Source organism: Salmo salar, chromosome 01 (assembly GCF_965601325.2).
Source record: "Salmo salar chromosome 01, fSalSal1, whole genome shotgun sequence".
NCBI lineage: Eukaryota > Metazoa > Chordata > Actinopteri > Salmoniformes > Salmonidae > Salmo > Salmo salar.
The window spans coordinates 183,413,713-183,423,850 of NC_138291.1; the positions used below are offsets into that span (position 1 = coordinate 183,413,713).

The 10,138-nt window shown below is 42.4% G+C and overlaps 1 protein-coding gene across 1 annotated transcript in view; it reads right to left on the reverse strand.

Annotated features, from left to right (window-relative positions):
* Positions 1-9,548, reverse strand: part of LOC106572564 (interleukin-11 receptor subunit alpha) — a 59,426-nt gene extending 49,878 nt beyond the window's left edge. The window contains exon 1 of the mRNA XM_014146861.3: positions 9,375-9,548. The gene's annotated coding sequence lies outside the window, so the exon portion shown is untranslated. The remainder of the gene's footprint in view (positions 1-9,374) is intronic.
* Between the last annotated feature and the right edge of the window lie 590 nt (positions 9,549-10,138).

Genomic DNA, 10,138 nt, shown 5'->3' on the forward strand with positions numbered 1-10,138 from the left:
TAGAGACTGGCTAACTAGTACTAATATATACTCACTGTTCAGATAGAGACTGGCTAACTAGTACTAATATATACTCACTGTTCAGATAGACTGGCTAACTAGTACTAATATATACTCACTGTTCAGATAGAGACTGGCTAACTAGTACTAATATATACTCACTGTTCAGATAGAGACTGGCTAACTAGTACTAATATATACTCACTGTTCAGATAGAGACTGGCTAATTAGTACTAATATATACTCACTGTTCAGATAGAGACTGGCTAACTAGTACTAATATATACTCACTGTTCAGATAGAGACTGGCTAACTAGTACTAATATATACTCACTGTTCAGATAGAGACTGGCTAATTAGTACTAATATATCCTCAATGAAAGGCGTTCTGTGACTCAGGAGAGGCGATCTGACTCAGGAGAGGCGTTCTGACTCAGGAGAGGCGTTCTGTGACTCAGGAGAGGCGTTCTGACTCAGGAGAGGCGTTCTGACTCAGGAGAGGCGATCTGACTCAGGAGAGGCGTTCTGACTCAGGAGAGGCGTTCTGACTCAGGAGAGGCGATCTGACTCAGGAGAGGCGATCTGACTCAGGAGAGGCGATCTGACTCAGGAGAGGCGTTCTGACTCAGGAGGAGAGAGTGGAGCTGAGAAGCTGGTACACATTCACTGCTTTACCAGGGAATAGACAGACAGACGGACAGACTTTAAATACAGGGCAGGACAGAGGTTGCAATATGTATGTATTGGGTTCTGCTTTGTTTAGTCCTGCACACAGACACACTGTACTTTACCACAGCTTTGATATTTAAAATATATTATTGTAAGTCCTAAAGATAAAGATCAACATACATCATTACCATCAAGGACAAAACTACACAAATCAATGAAACGCAATGACGTACCATAAACTGTGCGACTAATAGTCAATGTTATGCAATCAATCCCTGTACCTACAGTATAAAAGCCAGCTCAGCTGTTCTTTACAACCTCAGGCAAACAGACACACTGTATCACAGCTTTGGTGTTTTTAGAGTAACACACATTATTAGACTTGGCCTACTTGGACTTGGACAACTATTACCATCAAGGACAAAGCAGCACAAATCAGTGTCATGCAGTCAATCCTGCACCTAAAATTAGAATGTCCCAATCTGTTCTTTACACCCACAGAGCAAACAGAACATGAAGGTAAGCTGAAGTCTAAAAACAACACTGAGGGAAAGCAGGTCTCCTCTAACAGAACGTGAAGCAGATACATTAAGTACCTGTTATTCATATTTTCCATCATTTCATAATTCATAAACATAATTTGTTTCGTGTCAAAAATACGGTGTTGCTATGTCAAATGGTTTTGTTGTACAGTGGGCAAGAAAAAGTATGTGAACCCTTTGGAATTACCTGGATTTCTGAATAAATTGGTCATAAAATTTGATCTGATCTTCATCTTAGTCACAACAATAGACTAACATAGTGTGCTTAAACTAATAACACACACATTATTGTATTTTTCTTGTCTATATTGACTACATCGTTTAAACATTCACAGTGTAGGTTAGAAAAGGTATGTGAACCTCCTAGGCTAATGACTTCTCCGAAAGCTAATTGGAGTCAGGAGTCAGCTAACCTGGAGTCCAATCAATGAGACAAGATTGGAGATGTTGGTAAGAGCTGCCTTGCCCTATAAAACACTCACAAAATGTGAGTTTGCTATTCACAAGAAACATTGCCTGATGTGAACCCTTCCTCGAACAAAAGAGATCTCAGAAGACCTAAGATCAAGAACTGTTGACTTTCATAAAGCTGGAAAGGGTTGAAAAGTATTTCTAAAAGCTTTGATGTTCATCAGTCCACGGTAAGACAAATTGTCTATAAATGGAGGAAGCTCAGCACTGTTGCTACTCTCCCTAGGAGGGGCCGTCCTGCAAAGATGACTCAATGAGGTTAAGAAGAATCCTAGTGTCAGCTAAAGACTTACAGAAATCTCTGGAACATGCTAACATCTCTGTTGACGAGTCTACGATACGTAAACACTAAACAAGAATGGTGTTCATGGGAGGACACCACGGAAGAAGCCACTGCTGTCCAAAAAAACCATTACTGCAAGTCTGAAGTTCACAAAAGAGCATCTGGATGTTCCACAGCACTACTGGTTAAATATTACGTGGACAGATGAAACTACAGTTGAGTTGTTTGGAAGGAAAACACAACACTATGTGTGGAGAAAAAAAGGCACAGCACACCAACATCAAAACCTCATCCCAACTGTAAAGTATGGTGGAGGGAGCATCATGGTTTGGGGCTGCTTTGCTGTCTCAGGACCTGGACAGCTTGCTATCATCGACGGAAAAATGAATTCCCAAGTTTATCAAGACATTTTGCAGGAGAACGTTAGGCTATCTGTCCGCCAATTGAAGCTCAACAGAAGTTGGGTGATGCAACAGGACAACGACCCAAAACACAACAGCAGAATGGCTTCAACAGAAGAATATACACCTTCTGGAGTGGCCCAGTCCTGACCTGAACCCGATTGAGATGCTGTGGCATGACCTCAAGAGAGCAGTTCACACCAGACATACAAAGAATATTGCTGAACTGAAACAGTTTAGTAAAGAGGAATGGTCCAAAATTCCTCCTGACCGTTGTGCAGGTCTGATCCTCAACAACAGAAAACGTTGGGTTGAGGTTATTTCTGCCAAAGAAGGGTCAACCAGTTATTAAATCCAAGGGTTCACATACTTTTCCCACCCTGCACTGTGAATGTTTACACGGTGGGTTCAATAAAGACCTGAAAACGTATAATTGTTTGTGTGTTGTTAGTTTAAGCAGACTGTGTTTGTCTATCGTTGTGATCTAGATGAAGATCAGATCAAATTTTATGACCGATTTACGCAGAAATCCGGGTATTTCCAAAGGGTTCAGATACTTTTTCTTGCCACTGTATTTCAGTCTTCTGTGATGTACATAAAGTGTAATATTGGGATGCAAACTACAAATGTAATACATTTCAACTTTATATCTGTCATGGTACAGCTGTCTTTCTGTTAAACCCATAACCATGTGTGTGAGGCGGATACTTTTGTTTCAAAGTAGATTGATTTAAGATTACCCAGAAACACTCTGTGGGACCCTGATTTAGCCCACGAAAAGGTTCTAAGGAAGCTTCCATGAACAAGTGTTGGAACACTTCCAACTACATTGATGATTTTCATTGGCTGATACAGAATTTGTTATAAGGAATAATCACTACCACCTGGTGAGGTTAGCATAGCGATAAATGTGCCAGGTTATGTAATGGGAACAGCTAACATGTAGCTTTTCATCACGTACAACTATGTGAACAATTTTATTTGGCTGATGATTAAACTTAACCTTGAAAACAAACTTTTTTTTTTTATGTTCACAAGTATGGCCCACATGTCCCTAATGGCACCATATTTTCTACATAGTCCATGGGGCCCTGGTCAAAAGTAGTGCACTACATAGGAAATAGGGTGCAATTCCGGACGTATTGATTGATTGACGGTGTTCCACCACGTCCGCAGTGGAGCTGCTGATTTTTAGCAGAAAAAAGGTAAGAAGCCTGGCTCTAGTCTGTACTACTGATGGCTCTATAGTAGCCTGGCTCTAGTCTGTACTACTGATGGCTCTATAGTAGCCTGGCTCTAGTCTGTACTACTGATGGCTCTATAGTAGCCTGGCTCTAGTCTGTACTACTGATGGCTCTATAGTAGCCTGGCTCTAGTCTGTACTTTAGATGGCTCTATAGTAGCCTGGCTCTAGTCTGTACTACTGATGGCTCTATAGTAGCCTGGCTCTAGTCTGTACTTTAGATGGCTCTATAGTAGCCTGGCTCTAGTCTGTACTACTGATAGCTCTATAGTAGCCTGGCTCTAGTCTGTACTACTGAATGCTCTATAGTAGCCTGGCTCTAGTCTGTACTACTGATGGCTCTATAGTAGCCTGGCTCTAGCCTACACTTCTGATGGCTCTATAGTGGCCTGGCTCTAGTCTGTACTACTGATAGCTCTATAGTAGCCTGGTTCTAGTCTGTACTACTGATGGCTCTATAGTAGCCCGGCTCTAGTCTGTAGTACTGATGGCTATAGTCTGTACTTCTGATGGCTCTATAGTAGCCTGGCTCTAGTCTGTACTACTGATGGCTCTATAGTAGCCCGGCTCTAGTCTGTAGTACTGATGGCTCTAGTCTGTACTTTAGATGGCTCTATAGTAGCCTGGCTCTAGTCTTTACTACTGATGGCTCTAGTCTGTACTACTGATGGCTCTAGTCTGTACGACTGATGGCTCTAGTCTACACTGATGGCTGTATAGTAGCCTGGTTGCAGTCTGTACTACTGATGGCTGTATAGTAGCCTGGTTGTAGTCTGTACTACTGATGGCTCTATAGTAGCCTGGCTCTAGTCTGTACTACTGATGACTCTATAGTAGCCCGGCTATAGTCTGTACTACTGATGGCTCTAGTCTGTACTTTAGATGGCTCTATAGTAGCCTGGCTCTAGTCTGTACTACTGATAGCTCTATAGTAGCCTGGCTCTAGTCTGTACTACTGATGGCTCTATAGTAGCCTGGCTCTAGTCTGTACTTTAGATGGCTCTATAGTAGCCTGGCTCTAGTCTGTACTACTGATAGCTCTATAGTAGCCTGGCTCTAGTCTGTACTACTGATGGTTCTATAGTAGCCTGGCTCTGGTCTGTACTCCTGATGGCTCTAGTCTGTACTCCTGATGGCTCTAGTCTGTGCTCCTGATGGCTCTATAGTAGCCTGGCTCTAGTCTGTACTACTGATGGCTCTAGTCTGTACTACTGATAGCTCTATAGTAGCCTGGTTCTAGTCTGTACTTCTGATGGCTCTATAGTAGCCTGGCTCTAGTCTGTACTACTGATAGCTCTATAGTAGCCTGGCTCTACTGTACTACTGATGGCTCTATAGTAGCCTGGCTCTAGTCTGTACTACTGATGGCTCTATAGTAGCCTGGCTCTAGTCTGTACTACTGATGGCTCTAGTCTGTGTTCCTGATGACTCTAGTCTGTGCTACTGATGGCTCTAGTCTGTGCTCCTGATGGCTCTAGTCTGTACTCTTGATGGCTCTAGTCTGTACTCCTGATGGCTCTAGTCTGTACTCCTGATGGCTATATAGTAGCCTGGCTCTAGTCTGTACTACTGATGGCTCTATAGTAGCCTGGCTCTAGTCTGTACTACTGATGGCTCTATAGTACCCTGGTTCTAGTCTATACTTCTGATGGCGCTATAGTGACCTGGCTCTAGTCTGTACTACTGATGGCTCTATAGTAGCCTGGTTCTAGTCTGTACTTCTGATGGCTCTATAGTAGCCTGGCTCTAGTCTGTACTACTGATGGCTCTATTGTAGCCTGGCTCTAGTCTGTACTACTGATGGCTCTATTGTAGCCCGGCTATAGTCTGTACTACTGATGGCTCTAGTCTGTACTTTAGATGGCTCTATAGTAGCCTGGCTCTAGTCTGTACTACTGATAGCTCTATAGTAGCCTGGCTCTAGTCTGTACTACTGATGGCTCTATAGTAGCCTGGCTCTAGTCTGTACTCCTGATGGCTCTAGTCTGTGCTCCTGATGGCTCTATAGTAGCCTGGCTCTAGTCTGTACTACTGATGGCTCTAGTCTGTACTCCTGATGGCTCTATAGTAGCCTGGCTCTAGTCTGTACTACTGACGGCTCTATAGTAGCCTGGCTCTACTGTACTACTGATGGCTCTATAGTAGCCTGGTTCTAGTCTGTACTACTGATGGCTCTATAGTAGCCTGGTTCTTGTCTGTACTACTGACGGCTCTATAGTAGCCTGGCTCTAGTCTGTACTACTGATGGCTGTATGGTATCCTGGCTATAGTCTGTACTCCTGATGGCTCTATAGTAGCCTGGCTCTAGTCTGTACTCCTGATGGCTCTATAGTAGCCTGGCTCTACTGTACTACTGATGGCTCTATAGTAGCCTGGCTCTAGTCTGTACTACTGATGGCTCTAGTCTGTACTACTGATGGCTCTAGTCTGTACTACTGATGGCTCTAGTCTGTACGACTGATGGCTCTAGTCTACACTACTGATGGCTGTATAGTAGCCTGGTTGTAGCCTGTACTACTGATGGCTCTATTGTAGTTTGGTTCTAGTCTGTACTACTTATGGCTCTATAGTAGCCTGGTTGTAGTCTGTACTACTGATGGCTCTATAGTAGTTTGGTTCTAGTCTGTACTACTGATGGCTGTATAGTAGCCTGGTTGTAGTCTGTACTACTGATGGCTCTATAGTAGCCTGGTTGTAGTCTGTACTACTGATGGCTCTATAGTAGTTTGGTTCCAGAATAGTATCCACCTCACACACATGGTTATGGGCTTAACAGAAAGACAGCTGTACCATGACAGATATAGAGTTGAAATGTATTGAATTTGGAGTTTGCATCCCAATATTACACTAGTAGTCCAGGTGATCAAACTAACACCAGACCATATAACTGGGCAGCAGTCCACACACACTCTACACACACAGACACACTCTACACACACAGAGACACAAACATACACACACTCTACACAGACACTCTACACAGACACTCTACACAGACACACACACACACACACACACACACACACATTGTAATGTTAAGGTACTGTGAATTTTATACTGATGTGGTATAAGAGAGTAATAATGTATTATTGTAATAATGTAATAATTATTGATGAATTTCTAACCCTGTTTGGACCCCAGGAAGAGTAGCTGCTTTGGCAGCAGCTAATGGGGATCCTAATTAATACTAAATACTATATAAACAAAAGTATGAAAGCAACACGTAAAGTGTTGGTCCCATGTTTCAAGAGCTGAAATAAAAGATCCCAGAAATGTTCTATACGCACAGAAAGCTTGTCTACAATTTAGTGAAAAATGTGTTGCCATCCCTGTTAGTGAGCGTTTCTCCTTTGCCAAGATAATCCATCCACCTGACAGGTGTGGCATATCAAGAAGCTGATTAAACAGCATGATCATTACAGAGGTGCACCTTGTGCTGGGGAGAGTAAAATGCCGCTCTAAAATGTGCAGTTTTGTCACACAACACAATGCCACAGACGTCTGAAGTTTTGAGGGAGCGTGAAATTGGCATGCTGACTGCAGGAATGTCCACCAGAGCTGTTGCCAGATAATTTAATGTTAATTTCTCTACCATAAGCCTCCTCCAATGTCATTTTAGAGAATTTGGCAGTACGTCCAAACACAGACCACATGTAACCACTCCAGCCCAGGACCTCCACATCCGGCTCCTTCACCTGTGGGATCGTCTGAGACCAGCCACCCGGACAGCTGATGAAACTGAGGAGTATTTCTGTCTGCGATAAAACCCTTTTGTGGGGAAAAACGAATTCTGATTGGCTGGACCTGGCTCCCAAGTGGGTGGGCCTATTCCTTCCCAGGCCCAGTCATGTGAAATCCATAGATTAGGGCCAAATGCATTTACTTAAATTGACTGATTTCCTTATATGAACTGTAACTCAATAAAATCGTTAAAATTGTTGCACGTTGCGTTTATATTTTTGTTCAATACCTGTCAACACCTCACCTTGCGAGGATAATGGCGCTGAGCCTTTTAAAAAATGAAATAATGAGTTGGAAAACTTTGCGTGGGTTCTTTCAACATTCCTCCATACAGAATCCTTTCACCATTCCTCCATACAGAATCCGTTCACCATTCCTCCATACAGAATCCGTTCACCATTCCTCCATACAGAATCCGTTCACCATTCCTCCGTACAGAATCCGTTCACCATTCCTCCATACAGAATCCGTTCACCATTCCTCCATACAGAATCCGTTCACCATTCCGCCATACAGAATCCGTTCACCATTCCTCCATACAGAATCCGTTCACCATTCCGCCATACAGAATCCGTTCACCATTCCTACATACAGAATCCGTTCACCATTCCTCGATACAGAATCCGTTCAACATTCCTCCATACAGAATCCGTTCACCATTCCTACATACAGAATCCGTTCACCATTCCTCCATACAGAATCTGTATGGAGAATCCGTTCACCATTCCTCGATACAGAATCCGTTCACCATTCTTCCATACAGAATCCTTTCACCATTCCTCCATACAGAATCCGTTCAGTTGATTGTGGAAGTCTAATAGCCCCGTAACATCAAAGATCCACCAGCATATTTTACAGTAGGCGTGGGCTTATTTTCTGCTCGTTCTCATTTGGACTCATGTCATGTGACCATGGCACCGGTTCCAATCCAAGTGAGTTTATCAAACTCTAGGCGTTCACATTAGTTGGATGACATGAAAATAGAGCTCATTGGCCACTCACACACCAGTGGTGGGTTTGGCGTCAACATGAAAACGCGTGAGCCCCTCACCCCTACTGTAAAATATGCTGGTGGACGTTCATGATGTTCTGGGGCTATTCTACTGCCACTGGTCCTGAGGTCCTTGTTAAGGTCAACAGCATCATGAACTTTACCCAGTACCGGGATATTTTTAGCCAAAAACCTTTTGTCTCCAAGACTTGAAACCCATTGAAAACCTGTGGTTTGAATTGAAGAAGGCAGTCCATAAGCACAGATGATGTTATCAAATGGAGGAATGGTTATCCAGTTATCCTCGAAAAGTGAGGTATTGAAAACAGAGGTGTCAGTCATTTTTAACCTTACCCTTTTGAGATAACTAAATCTCTTTCTCTGAGCAATTGTATTAGTATAAAATAATAACATTTCCAAATGTTTTTGGAGCATACAATATAGCTCAATATTTTCATTATTTATTTTATACAGTCATTTTTGTTAATCTATATCAATGGTGTTAATCATTTCGGGCAACACGCTGTATATCTGATGTTTAATGATTTACAATATGATTTATAAGGGATACAATAGCGTTTCGACTTGCTAAAAGTTATTATAAACAATAACAACGATGCATTTGAAAAATAAAAGTTTTCATCTTTCTTTACAATTTCAGTTGGGTTTAAACCCTTAAAAACACAACATTGCAGGGAGCAATAGTGTGGCTGGATAATTATTGAATACATTTTATCACGATTAAAACTTCAGGATTAGCAGATCGCCTGGAGCTTGGAAAATTCATTATTTCACAATCAATACATTACAATCGGCAAAACTTATCCAAACAGACAAGGTTGAGAAATTAATTTCCTTCTGTGGAAATGGATGAAGCCCAGTGGAAATATCGAGATGTCTCGTCTCCTACACAGGCTACACAGTCCGAAAAGTTTTAAATCACTACACTCAGCCGTCCAAATTCATCATCTGTGTCTAGACTTCTAACTTTCGCACCATAAATAGACATTCATTCGAATAGGATAAACCTTACCTTTAATATCTTCAAAAGTTAAACGGGCATTTTCGAGTGATCGTGATCCATGGCTTCGACTTTGTCGAGTTTTACCTTGCGAACCGTAGACAGTCTTCTCCTGGACAAGCGGAGCCGTGAGACGGTGCCTTCAGCGCTGCGGAGCGGATCCCATTGGAGGAACGGAGCGTCAATAAGGAAGAGGCCGATACGGTACTTCCTGTGTAAAGGGATTGGGGGGCAGGACCCCGGTGTGTGTGTGTGTGTGTGTGTGTGTGTGTGTGTGTGTGTGTGTGTGTGTGTGTGTGTGTGTGTGTGTGTGTGTGTGTGTGTGTGTGTGTGTGTGTGTGTGTGTGTGTGTTTATAAAGAGATTAGGGGGGGCAGAACCTGGAGCAGATTTAACTCTTTAATGTGGCATGAGAAAGACACGGCTCACCTGTTCTATAAATAACCATGGGTAGTAATAGGCCCATAGTCTATCAGCTGTAAAGAGATAGGGCTCTACAGTAGTTTACTATAGATTACAATGCAATATAGTATAATATAATACATTATAATATAATAGAGAATAAGATAATATAGTATTATAGAACAGAGTATATTACAGCACATTTACATAACATTTACGTCATTTAGCAGACGCTCTTATCCAGAGCGACTTAGAAATTGGTGCATTCACCTTATGATATCCAGTGGAACAACCACTTTACAATAGTGCATCTAAATCTTTTAAGGGGGGGGGGGGGTTAGAAGGATTACTATATCCTATCCTAGGTATTCCTTG